The 13,445-nt window shown below is 42.2% G+C and overlaps 1 protein-coding gene across 4 annotated transcripts in view; it reads left to right on the forward strand.

The window, feature by feature from the left end:
* The first annotated feature begins 3,774 nt into the window (after positions 1-3,774).
* Positions 3,775-13,445, forward strand: part of DYNC1I1 (dynein cytoplasmic 1 intermediate chain 1) — a 183,360-nt gene continuing 173,689 nt past the window's right edge. For 2 of the 4 annotated variants that reach the window (XM_027910809.1, XM_027910815.1), the window contains exon 1: positions 3,775-4,024. The gene's annotated coding sequence lies outside the window, so the exon portion shown is untranslated. The remainder of the gene's footprint in view (positions 4,025-13,445) is intronic. The other 2 variants (XM_027910821.1, XM_027910828.1) reach the window with 1 other exon arrangement.

Genomic DNA, 13,445 nt, shown 5'->3' on the forward strand with positions numbered 1-13,445 from the left:
TTCATTTGTATTCTTGCATGTATTGTGGATATTCAGAAATTTTGACTCAGTGAACTGCCTGGAGAACGTAACTGTTTTCAGCAAACAATAAGAATAGTCCTCCAATACTTTCTGCTTAACTTTTTTCATGACCAAGTAACTACCTCTGTATTTCTTCCATGATTAACTAACTGGTTCATTTGTGAAGAAAAGATTTCTGAAGCCATTTGGAATAGTACCCTATAGTGACTTTACTGCTATAACAATAAACCTGACTTCAGAAGTGATATTCCACACTTTTTCAAAGTCTTGCTTTCATTTCTCATTCTTCCTTTTGATTCTTTGTTTAAATCATTGCCTTTGAAAAGCTGGAAGGCATTTTGTAACATCCTCTGCTATTTGCCAAGCCCAGGTTATGCCTACCATGCAATGTGTGCTGCCGTTTCCATTAAGCTTTAGAAATGTCTGCTTTGAAATTAATTTTTAATCTTGCAGTGGCACAAACTTCCAAGAGGGATTTCTCATTTGTTACTGCCCACTGTGAAACAGGAGTTGCTCATGCCTAAGGGAGGGAAATGCAATGCACTACTAATTATTGGTCTCATATTGCATCATAAATGGTTATTGGTTTGCCAGAGCAACTTACACCAATCTTCATTAATAACTTAAATGGGAGCAACTCTGTATAAAGTAACTTCAAAAGGAAAATATGTCAAATTGTTTTCCCTTGAACTTTTCCAATCTAGTAATTAACCACATATTGCACTTATTAATTTCCATGGTAACCTTTACATTTTACATGTGTGTAAGATAGAAGAGGGGAGACAGGCAAACAATGAATTTGGAGGGTTTTATCAATAGTATTTTTCCTCACACAATCCATTGATGAACCCCAAACTTTTCCTTAATCTTTGATTTCTCTTTAGAGGACAGCATAGTCTCTGTGTGTCCATGCACAACTGACCTCCCCTGCAGAGAAGGCAGCTTGTCAGATGTGTGTAATTGCTGACCAGTTTGCCCTTTGTTCTAAAAAAACAATTTGAGGCAAAAGTAGCTACCTTCACTCTTAAGTGACAACTTAAAGGTTTTGAAAGTAATCTTAACTCTATCCTACTGCACATTTAGTTGGTGATTAAGACATACATAATAGACAATGATTTCTAGCAGGCTATATGCACTTGGATAACATTGTGAATTTGTGTTTAATAGGAAAACATGAAATTAGTACCTATCCTGGGGTATACTGAAATGACTGGATGTTTTTCATTAAAAGCTGTTATGAAGACATTATTGATCATAATGATTTAAAAAAAAATTAATATAATCTTACCTTCTTGGAGCATAAATATGTTATCCCTGTCTTGTAAAATCAGTGACAATACAATTTGCATCCCTAGAACAAGAAATCCACAAAAATGGTGATGGCTATTGCTGTGGAAGATTAGAGAAGATAATGGTGAGATTGTGGCCAAAGAGAACAGTGTCACTTGTAGGGAAAATAGTTATTCCTTTAGAGGAATCCTTAACTAGGCTGGTTGTGTATTTTTCTTGTGTTCCCAAAGGTTCACTTATCCTAGGGTCACCTATCCTATCCTATCTAGCTTCTCTCCAGGTTTCCTTACAATAGCTGATTTTGAGGAGAAATTGGCCACTGAAGTTCTTTCTGAACTCTTCTGTATAGGATTCCCCATTATTCAACAATAATTTTACCAGATCTGTCATTATGTTTGATGAGGATTTTTGAACAATTTTCCCCTGACATTTCCATTTCTGTGCTTTATTTTTATACTTTCAAAAGACTGAATCACCTCTGGCAACTCTAACAAATATAAAAATTGTGTCCCATTGAACTGGGGTTTATGGGTTTGTTTGGGTTTTTTTAAAACATCCTATGTAGTTACTGGTAGAACACAAAATACCATTACTTTGTAACAAAAATTGTAGGACTTAGCAAGCTTCGAATACCTATTTATGACATCTATTGGTGTGCCTGATGTTGTCATACAATGTGATGGCATGATATGTCTATGGTGCTATGATACCATGCTGCATGTGTATGATACCATGGCATCATGGTTATATGTATATGATAGCACGTCAACAATAGCAGAACCTCCTCAGGCACCACGGAGAACCAGTCTCATCTGTTGATTCAGGAATACTAAATGACCCCAAGGCCCTCTTAGGTCAGAAACAGTTTAAAGCAATCTGCTGAGTTTGCAGGAAATTTGCAAATGACGCACAATAAAAAAGAACCTAAACAAACCTTGTGGGATTTATGCTAAAGCTGAGATTAAGGTCAACACTTCCAAAAGCAAACAGCAGTTTCTGAAGCTCAGTTTTGAGTGTCTGATTTTGAAAGGGTCTTATTTTAATAAAGAGTTGCAAACCAAGTGCCTCAAACTCAAAACATTTAAACTCATACATTTAAATTCATGGGCTTTTTTGCACATGCTCTAGCCTGCAGAAGCAGATGATGTTGGTCTCTAAGGACTTTCACAGGAGACCAAGATGTGAATCTTTCCTGCTTCAACTCCAGTTAAACTGAGAAACTGTTATTTCATTACTGTGTTGTCAAAGCAATGGATGCTTTTGTTCCTCTTCAGAGTTCTTTGTCTCCTGGCCAGGTGCAGTCTGGCATGTACTGGAGGTGAGGTGAATTCTTGGTGGCTTTTCAGTGGGCTGGATATAACTCATGCTTTCCAGGACAGGCCCTGGACCTGGAATGACAGGTGCTTCCCACGGAATTAGTGCTTCCCAACAAAGCAAACCCAGGGATTGGAACATGTTTCAGAAGGATACCTTTCCTGCTCTCTTGGACCAGAGGGATGGAGAACAGTAAGTCATATGTCCAGGACATCACATTTTTAAAGGACAAACCATGGTACCAAAGGGCATGTGTTTTGCTCCTGTGTGGGGCAACATACCTATGTTCAATGAGAGGGAGAGGAAAGGTGGGTCATTACACCAGAGGTGGATGTTATTTGCAGGAGCATGGACAATCTCCAACAGCCCTGCTGGTACTTTTCCCCCAGGAGATGGATATGTCAGTGCAGAGAGAGAATCAGGTGTCTGACCCTCCTGTCTGGTGCCTGTCCCCACAGGAGTAGTGTGAGGAAACAGAGACAAACCGAAACTTTTGCCTTTGGGCAGCCTTGCCCTCATTTAACCATGAAAGCTGGGTCTTGTTCCAGTGTTCTGGACCTCTGCCTGTTCTTCCACAAAGGGACAAGACTAAGCAGGAGCCTGCTGCCCGCATGACAGTTGCTCATGCTGCTACGGGGCTGGTGGCCAGGCCATCGTGATAGAACTGATGGCCAGGCTGCCGTGGGGGTGATGGTGAGTGAGGCTGCAGTGAGGGTGATGATGAAGCCGCTGTGGCGATGATGGTGAGTGGCATTCGGGAGGGATATCCTAGACAGCTTTGGGGGTGATAGCCAAGCCGTTGCGGGACTGTCAGCTGCTGCTGCTATGAGAATGACGGCAGGGATGCTGAGGAGGTGGCGGTGGATGCTGCCTCGGCTGTCGTGGGGCTGACGGTGAAGCCGGTGTTGGACTGACAGGCGGGCTACAGAGGAAAAGCCTGCGCCACTGTGGGGGTGACAGCGAGGGGACCGAGCCCACCTCAGGCCGGAGCTGCTGGGGGCAGGCAGGGGGACCTCTCCCCCAGGGCCCCTCCACCTCCACCTGCCCCGGGCCCCCCGCGGCCCCGCCCCTGGGCCGCCGGGGGTGGCGGGGGTGTCGCTGCCGGGGACGCGCTGGCGGCGGAGGAGGAGGAGGAGGCGGGAGGAGGAAGGCGGCAGCAGCAGCTCTCGGGAGGAGCCTGTCCAGCGTGAGACAGCACATTCAGTCGGCGGCGGCGGTCCTACTGCAGCGGCGGGCGGCACGGCACGGCACGGCACGGCACAGCTCGGCTCAGCACGGCTCAGCTGCCGGCCTCAGCCGTTCGGTCATCGAGGCATCCCTCCGCTCCCCCGGTGGCCAGGGCTCGGTGAGGGCTGCTGGGCGCCGGGAGCACCTCCACATCTCCCGGGCGCCGGCGGAGGTGAGGCACCAGCGGGGGTGGCGGGGCCGGGACGCGGCGGAGGGGCGAGCGGGGGCTGCCCTTGGGGCCCGGCGGTGGCCGCGGAGGGGCCGGGCGGGGTTCGCTCCTCGGGATGCTCAGCGACCGCAGAGCCCGGCGGGCGGCCCGGCGGGGAGAGCGGCATCCCTGGCTGCCCGCAAGGACCGCCCGGCCCTCGCCGCGGGTGGGCTCTGGCTCTGCCACCCCGGCGGCTCCTCTGCGGGGAGAGCTGCGGGGAGCGAGCTCCGCCGGCCTCGGCGGCACCTGCTCCGGTCCCTGGGGCGCCTCCCGGCCCCGGCCGCGAGTGGCCGCCGCAGGTTCCCGGCTGGTGGCTCAGCGCTGAGCAGCTTAAAGCAAAACGGGGTGGTAAAAGTTTTCCATCTGTAATTTTTTTGCACAGCGTAAGCAGTAGCGGGTTTATTCAAGTCCACGACGACAGCGGAAAGTAAATAGATCTTTTTTGCTTCCTAAGGTAATTTCCTAAAAGGGTGAGAGAAGAAGGGAGTCAGTCAGAGGCCTTTTTTCACCGATAGTCCATTGAAATTGATTTTCAAAAGGATGTTATTGCAGTTACATCATCCCGGGAATCCCTCAGGGTCAGCAGAGAGCATAAGACCCCAGATATTTCCTAGACAAAGCCCTTGAATTACTGACTGGAACAAAATTCGCTTTTCTGTCTCTATTGCCATTGAAAATACAAATTTCAACTATAAATGAATATAAAATAGGGAGTCTCAGCAGACAAAGTGATCTAACCTGTGAGTATAGGGGTGATGAGATGGAAAGACCTGATACAAAGTTGGCATGTTACTTTGGCACCTGGTAATTTTCCGTGACATACACAGGGTTTTGTCAGTGCTTTGGTTCTGCATGAGGACATTAAGTTACATCTGAAATGGCTCTAAATATCATGAAGCACAGGACTGCAAAACCTGTTTCAGAATGGAAATCCAAATCCCAGGACCATCTCTATCCTGATAGGTGGTGCTACCAGAGCCACTGAGGAATTTAATTTCTGTCGCTACCAATGTACTTCGTTAAAGTCCCTCATTTGTTCTTGCTAAGTTAATAGGCAAAAGTTACATATTTTCTATCCTGATGCTTTTTATTTTTTTACTTTCATTCAAAAGGGCATCTCTAGGAACATTCTCCACATTTGGGGAAGGCAGGTAAAATTCCTTCTGTAATTTCTCTGTAGCATTTCTTTGCAAGAATGAGGTTCTTGCAAACCTTGTGGCTACATCCAGGTTTTCTCCCCATGGGAGTGCTCACTCTGGTAACCATCCTCTGCTTTATTTTCTTTTCCCCAAATCATCCACTGACAGACCACGAACACAAAAAATGTGTTACTCCTTCTCTACCTTCTTTGTGAACAGATTATTTTGAGGATTGGAACTTGATATCGTCTTCCTTTGAATGTGTAAGACTTCTCAGGGCCAGGTATGCGGAGATCCAAGAGATTGTTTAGAGTTGGATTAGCTAGATTTCTCCTAGCTCTAAGCATTTCTGCTTCAAATTAGTCTACCCTAAAAATGCACTAACTGCAGTGCTGCCTTATCTTATTCCTTTAAGTCAGGAATCTTTAAAGGAGTAGCAATAAACCACACCCTACACGTGCAGTGGTTACTGGGAGTTTGGAAATCTGGCTACTCAAAAAATAGTCAGGGAAGTATTCTTTTGTACCCTGAAGATCTTAAATTAAGAAGCTGACCTTCCAGCTCTTTCTATAGGAGGAAGGGCAGTGAGCTGCCCTCCTTTGTGATGCCTTTCAGTTGCTATTTTTTTCATTATTGAAATGCATTTGTATTTTTCCAGCTACAGGTTTCTGGTTCCTGTTATGCCTCTCACAGATAAAAGCTTTGCTTTAGCAGCTGTTTTCAGTGTAGGTACTCCAAATGATGCACAAGAACTTACCTGTTTTATTTTCAAGTAAATTAACAGATCAAGTCTCTTGGTCTTCTTTTCTTTTATAAGACAGGTTTCAAGAGTCATTCCTTGCTGCCATCTGTTTTCCAATCTGCCAGAAGACAGAGGGGGAATACTAGGTAGAGCTGGATGGAGTGGGTCCCACCATTGCAGAATATTCGACAATGATGCGAAATGGACTGGAAGGAAAAAAGATAAGGGATTGAAATAGAAAAACATAAGGCATTGTTGTTTTTCAAAGCTTCACCGACTCCTACTAATGATTCAGATAATCGTGTGGTATCTTTCAGCTCCTCAAACTTAACTTCTGCTCACAGAGGTTTAAAGTATGCTCACAATTCCTCTCTAGGACTACTCAGGCTTATTAAAAAGGGCTATGCCTTGAGTGCCTTGTTGAGCTCCTTGGGCTTGGTTTGACCAAGAACAGAAGTAGTAATTAGTAATCTTTCAGAGTCACTGATGCCCAGTGCCAAAATGAGTTGCTACTTGGAGGTGGTAGTGGAATGTTAATAGAATGATCTTCCCTGTCCCACCTGTGAGCTTTTATTTTCATGGAAGTTGGTAGGAGGTAACACTGAAATCCTCTCTAAGGTGCCTGTGGAAATTCATATCTGCAGAGATGTGGTCTCAGGCTTCCTGCAGCCATAGCCAGATATCTTGATCTCTCAGTGCAATGCTCGTTTGATACTTTCAGATTTTTATTTTAAAAACTTGAAGTGAAATAGTGTCTGTAGATATAATCTGCATTTAAAGGGACATTTTCCAGATGAAATACCAATGGAGTATGCTGGCAAAGTGCCCTTAGTACAGATGCAACCTGTGCTAGTAAAGCTGTGCTTTTGCCAGTGCAGTTTATTTTTGTCATCTGAGCAACACAAGTCATACAGGTGAGCACATGTTTATGTGTCCATGAGGGGCCTTGCTTTCTGGATGAGGGATTGAATGGTTGTCCCCTCAGCTGACATATGTAAGCAGGCAGAAATGAAAATGCAGGAATGATACTGCTTAACAAACAGAAAATTTGAAAAAAATGTGAAAGAAGTGTCTGAAAAGCTGTAGTGGCAGCCTGAGACCCTGGCTCAGACTAAATCTCAGATAGATGCAATATGTCCCTTTAGCTACTTGGTAATTATCTATCTAAAACACTGATAGCCCTTTTTAGTTAGAGATGATATTGGGAGCTGTTGTTCACTTGGCCATCTGCAAGCGTTCAAAATAAGGCAGTATACATGAGCTTGTTCCACCAATACTGTTCATTTTACGTGGCATCAACTTGCCAGCTTTTTGGGGAAATGGCTACTTCCAGGCAGATGGCAGGAGCTGCAGGAAGCCGTGAAGCAGACTGATGTGTAAGCTGGCAGATCTTATAGATACAAGATACTTCTGATCATCTGTGACAGGTGATGTACCATCTCTTCCTAAGTTTAAAATAAAAACCCCACTTTTTTTTTTTTTTTTTTTCACTGTGCTTCATCAGCACTTTTTGTCCTCCCCTTTTGAGGCAAAAGTGTTCTGATGAGTATCTGGGAGTTCAGTGCTGCATGGAGGAGGCATGAAGCAGGAATGACAGTTCTTGAAGCCTTTTGTGGGTAGCACACCGTAAGTCCATAGGAGTTTCTCTGTGACTTCTCTGGTGGTGAAACTAGCCTCTAGAGTGATGGCAGAAGTCAGCTATGTACACTGAGAGCCACAATGCATCTCCATACTCTGTTGAAGGCAATGAAAGTCTTCATTGACTTAAAAGACTTTGGATGAGGTCCTGTACAACTTCTGCACTGACCTGGGTGCAGACATCTGTGCTACCTGATGAATAATCACTGCTTAGATGACTTTTGTGATTTTTGGCTATTAATCTTACAGCAAAAGTACTTATCCTATTTTTATATTTAATGCTGCTCTCATGCATTTGGATCAGCTTGCCTTATCCAGAGAGACAGGTTACATCAATCTGAGCAGCAAACCTCCTGGGAGCCCTTCCGGAGCAGTTCTACACCTGCAGTTTCTCAGGTGCTGGCTGACTGTCCCTGCTTGGTCCTAGAATAATTAATGAATAATTTGACAGAGGGAGAAGGCTCATTTACTGCCACTCAGCAGAAAACAATTACAGAGGGAATCTTTTAAGGACATAACTTTTTGTTTTCAGTGATATCTTTTCTTTACATTTCTTTTCCCTCTTGCTATCACTCCTTTTCTCTTTTCCTCAATACTTGTCTTCTCTCCCTGGCATGGAACTGGTTTTGGTTCCTTGCTCTTTTCTCCCTCCATCAGTGGTGTGGTACAAATAATTCTAAATCCTTCTCCTCAGTTACTAATCTTTCACTTCAGCCCAGCAGAAAGATACAGTGTGTTTTGTGTTCAAAAATGAGGAGTTATAATAGGGCAAAGACACAAAACTACCTACTATGATTAAATATAAATAAGTTTAGTGGAGGTTATATTTTTTATCTGTTTATATCACTATATCCAAGCCTTGCTTGATTATAATATTTTCAGGCTGAATTTGACAGAAAAATCTTTGCTATGATATGCTATGTTAGTGTTGAAAGTTAATCACTGTAGGTCTTAGACCACATGCAGAGAAAATATGGATTTCTCTTGCTTTAAACTGTTCACCCCTTTCGTTCTGTATCCATTAACACAGATCTTAGCTTTTAAAGGGCATAGACAGTGGTATTAAATCCCTGCTATTCAAGGCATGCCCTTGTTTCGTGTTTTGCACATTAGGCCACCACTGTTAGGATCGGAGTGGTTACCAGGTCACTTGGTAATTGGGGCAAAGACATTTCAAATGATTGCTATTGTGTATTTTCAGAAATTAAAATATTTAGCAAAACAGGGTCACTTTAAAAAAACCAAACCAAACCCAGACTGCATCTAATATGGTTCCTTATATTTAAACCTGTCTGTCCTAGTTTAAGGGCTGTTCCACTGACACTCAGCATTTAAAACAATTTCTTCTCAGATTCTCACAGCACAAAGTTGTGGGACTATCTAAACTCATGTGACTTGTCTCATAATACATGTTTATCTTCTCTTTAAGTAATATAAAAGATTCACAGTTTTCATTAATCACATTATTCAAAGTCGTATGATGTTGTTTTTTTCATCAGTTTGTTTTGAGTTACATTTTGAGCAATTGCTGAACCAGAAGGTTGTTTGTATCATAGTCCCTGCAGTATTTCAGCTCTCTCAGTTTGCCTCTAAATGAAGTCTTATTTTCTTTGTCCTTTTTAGCTCTAACTGCTCATAGAGCTTTGTTGTACACTCACAGCACTTTGTTACAGACTATCAACTTCTGCTGGTCTTCATTGCCTAGGAACACAAATTACTCCTGCAAAAACTGAGACAGGATAATTCAGATTATATATACCTATGACTGTAAACTGTGTGGTGCATTAAACAATGACTGGCTTCAAAATCTATAACCTTTTGCAATGAAACAAGAAATCTGACCTAAATCATACCCCCTAGTGTGCAGTTAGCTATTCATGTATGTAATCTGCTGCACTTGGCAAAGCCTGCGAATGTTGTATGCTTGTCTTTCACTATCTCCATAGTAGTAATAATAATACAACAAAAATTGTGCTGATGGAATAGGAGGGTATTGTACTGGAAACAAAATAAAAAAAAAACAGTGATGCCATTCTCTCTTTGTACTGAAAGAGCCCGTGGGAAAACTGTCCCATTATTTCCCACAATATTTTCTCTTTCACAGAAAGTTGAATAGCAAGAAAATGTGAGAAAGTCCAGTTTCTCAGCCTTTAAGGACCTCTGCAAATACATTAAAAATACCCTGTGAAAATTCGGTACTATTTTATCTGATAATTATAAACGAAAAAGCTTTAGAATTTTTCCCCATATGTTTAAATCATAGAAATGAAAAGATGACAGTAAATTATATTCTCTGGAAGGTGTTAAAATGGAAAAAAATCCATGTTGCAGCCTTATTACTGATAATCTCCCTACCTTTTACAGTAGCCCTTAATTTATGTGCATAACACTTATCAGGTGTTATTGTTTACTTATCAATAACTTGGGACAGGGAAGTAAAAAACTATCTACTACCACACTGACAAACAAATATATGAGTCTTTTCAAACAAAATTATAATGGAATGCAGTATTAATGTTACTCAATACTAGTATTGATTTTGAAGTCTTTAAATGAAGATTATGCCTCCTCAGCATTGATTTAGTAAAGTTTGATTAAGTTTTTCCTAAGAAAGTTTCTGATCTCACTAAACTAAGTGATTAATTAGGGGTAAGCATAATTAAAGTCAGTGGCCTCCCATTTTTTGTGTTATTTATCTGAAGGTACTGTGTATATATATACCTAAAGCAATAAGACTACTGTGCTTTCTCATATCATGTAAGGTCTGATTTTGCTAAAGGGCTAACTATTACGTGCCTGTGTTCTCCCCAGTTCTCTCTTGTGATATTACAATGATTTGTAGACAATTTTTAACTTTGTTCAGCTTGTAGTCCTCAAGACTAAGTTCCAGCTTACTGGTTGAAACCAGTAAGCCCATACATTTTACAGCTTGATAAGGCTGGAAATCAGACATGGACAGTTTCTGATTGCCTTGTGAACCTTCAGTGGTCCAATATTTTGAGAACCACTAGTAAACATTGACTTATTATCCAAAAGTAAATGTTCTTCATTTGAAGAGAGCTAGTGGCCTCTAACTCGTGTCCTGGTCTCAAATTCTGGAACCAAGGTCCTGGCACAGTGAATCATGCACTGAGGGTTACTTCTGGAGGAGTCCTACAGTGTGCAGCTCCAGAGATGTGATTGCCCCATCATTTAGGCTGGGCATGTGTTTGCTTCTACTCTCAATCAGCCCATTTGCCCAGCTTCTTTTCAGTGGAAGCCAGGGCCCTTGAGAGTTATGTGCTCGTGTGGGAGAGAAGAGCTCATGTGGAGCCAGCCTTGCCTTGGTAGGAGGCTGCGCTTGAAGTGCATGGGATATGCCTGGGGCACATACCTGAATTCCCCAGTCTGGAAGTTCTTATGTTGCCTGGGAAGCTCAGCTACATCTAAACTGACGAAATAGTATAGAAACAGAAACCCAATTTGCATTCCCCAAAAATCAGCTTGGCTGTCACCTAGCTCTTGAAGTAAAGGCAATGTTTAAAAACTCCCTTTTTCACCTTAGAGTTCTGCTTCTTGAACCCTCAGACTCAACAGCCTGGATGAATCTCCTGGGCTGCTCCATCTAGTTTGTGTTCCTTGAGCCCATCTGTCAGACTGTGTGCTCCATGCTGAGCTGCAGCTGACAACATCTGCTTTTACTGCACCCTGATTTTTTAATGGGACCCACCTAAGGCAGAGAAGTCTCAGGTAATTTTTGCTTTTGCTTAAAGAGATATTTGCCTTCATCTGTGCTCTAACCAGCAAGCTATGTGTCCTCTGCAGTAGGCACCTTCCCAGTCTTTCCCACTGAAGCTGCTCCACGTAAGTCCAAAGTATTAAACTTTCTTTGGGTGTGACAGAGCATGTGGGAGAAAGAGAGAGGACTCTTCAGCACCTTGCTTCAAACACTCAAAGAAAGAGGAGTCTTCGTCTCCAGATACGAAATACAGCATTGTACTGTAAACTAAACAGTCACTGTGTATAATATAAACTAACCCTGAAACAAAGGCTAGAACCCAGGGGCCTCTGCTAGGGACTAATGTTTCCTTTCTTGCATCTGCTTCTTCTGGTCCAATGAATCTTTGTAGAAAGAAATTAATAGAAAAGAAATTAATAGAAAAATCTCCAATGGTTAAGAATGCAATCTCCATTTCTCTAGTCTTTCTCACCCATTAGCCAACAGTCACCCTAGGGATGTGGGTTTTAATCTTCTCAAGATAAAAAAACCCCACCCCAACCCCCCCAGAAAACCCACAAACAAACAAAAAGCCCCCCAGAACATGCTTCTCCTTTTTGTGTGGAATACTTTAATCACAGAAAAGATAAATGGAAGACATAGGTTTCTTGGTTCTCAGTCCTTTCTCATGTTCAAATTCTTTGCAGAAGTCCTTTAAATTATGCTGTTAGACATTCTGCATTTATTATCTTACCTTTTTATCTGGACATCTCTTTTTTCTCTTCTGTGGATCAACAGGAATGATTGGTTAAGGCAGGCTCTGAGCACTCATCTGGCTTTGTTAGTGCAGCCAAATAAGCCCTGGGAAGTACAAAAGGAATGGTGGTGTTGTTTATTCTACTTTTTGAGCACTCTCTGTGTATTTCTTACATCCAGGACTCTTTGCTCCTTTCTAAATTTTTAGGTGTGTTGACTTCAGAGATGAAATAAATGTGTAATATTTTTAACCTAGTTACATCCTTACAAACATCAGTGGCAAAGCAAAGCATATTTTGTTATAAGAAAGAAACAGTATCTGGGTAAGTCTTCCAGCAAAACCTGTGTTTTGGCAGCATAGCTCGTTCTTTGATGTCTCTCTGGCAGTTGTCATAACTGGGTTAAGATGCAGACACTAGAGCATGCATTTTTCATGTTTGGGTAAATGGCTTTAAGTATCAGTTTGGTTGCCATGTACCCCTAGGGTTATCTCAGGAGGAGGGTGGAAAAGTCAGAGGGTCAGTTTTACCCCCCATAAGGAGTGGAAGTATGCGTTTTAATGTCTGAAATGTTTGCAGGCTGGAGAAAATGAGTCTTTGTTCCACTTCAGGAGAGACTAGCAGGCATCTTGAAGCAAAATTTTATGTTAGGTTTTAGTAAGTCATTAAATATACTCTTGGGGAGGACTTTGGTACTGTTAGGATGAACCAGATATTTTATACAGGTTTGAAGAAGTGGTCATATCCATGCTAGCAGAAGATACCATCAAAATCTGAGTATTATAAGAGAAGTACATACCAAAAAAGTCAAAGTAAAAAATGTGAAAAAAGTCTCTTTTTGTCTTCTAGATAAGTGACCTGCAGCTTGAGAATTAGATTGTCATGTCTCTCACATTATCCATCTCTAACATCTTATCAATTTATAGCTTGAATTTGGTTTTCTTTTAATGTCAGAAAACATTTTTAAACTATCTTGCTAGGTCATAGAATCATAGAATAGCCAGGCTTGGAAGGGACCTTAGAGATCATCTATTTCCAACCCCCCTGCCATGGACAGGCACTTTTCACACTTTCAGTTTTCAGCTCAGAGCTCCATCCAGACTGGCCTTAAATACTTCCAGGGACTGGGCATCCAGAAGTTCTTTGTGCAGCCTATTCCAGTGCCTCACCACCGTCACAGCAAAGAATTTTTTGTTAATATCTAGGAAACTCTTTCAGTTTGAATCTGTTCCCCCTTTTCCTATCACTACATACTCTTGTAAAAAGTCACAGAATCACAGAATCAATTAGTTTGGAAAAGACCTCTGCAATCATTGAGTCCAACCTGTGACCTAATACCACCTTGTGAACTAGAAAATGGCACTCGGTGCCACGTCCAGTCTTTTCTTAAACACCTGCAGGGACAGTGAATCCA

This window comes from Empidonax traillii, unplaced genomic scaffold (assembly GCF_003031625.1).
Source record: "Empidonax traillii isolate 1590-97213 ecotype Southwest subspecies unplaced genomic scaffold, ASM303162v1 scaffold30:size3273891, whole genome shotgun sequence".
NCBI lineage: Eukaryota > Metazoa > Chordata > Aves > Passeriformes > Tyrannidae > Empidonax > Empidonax traillii.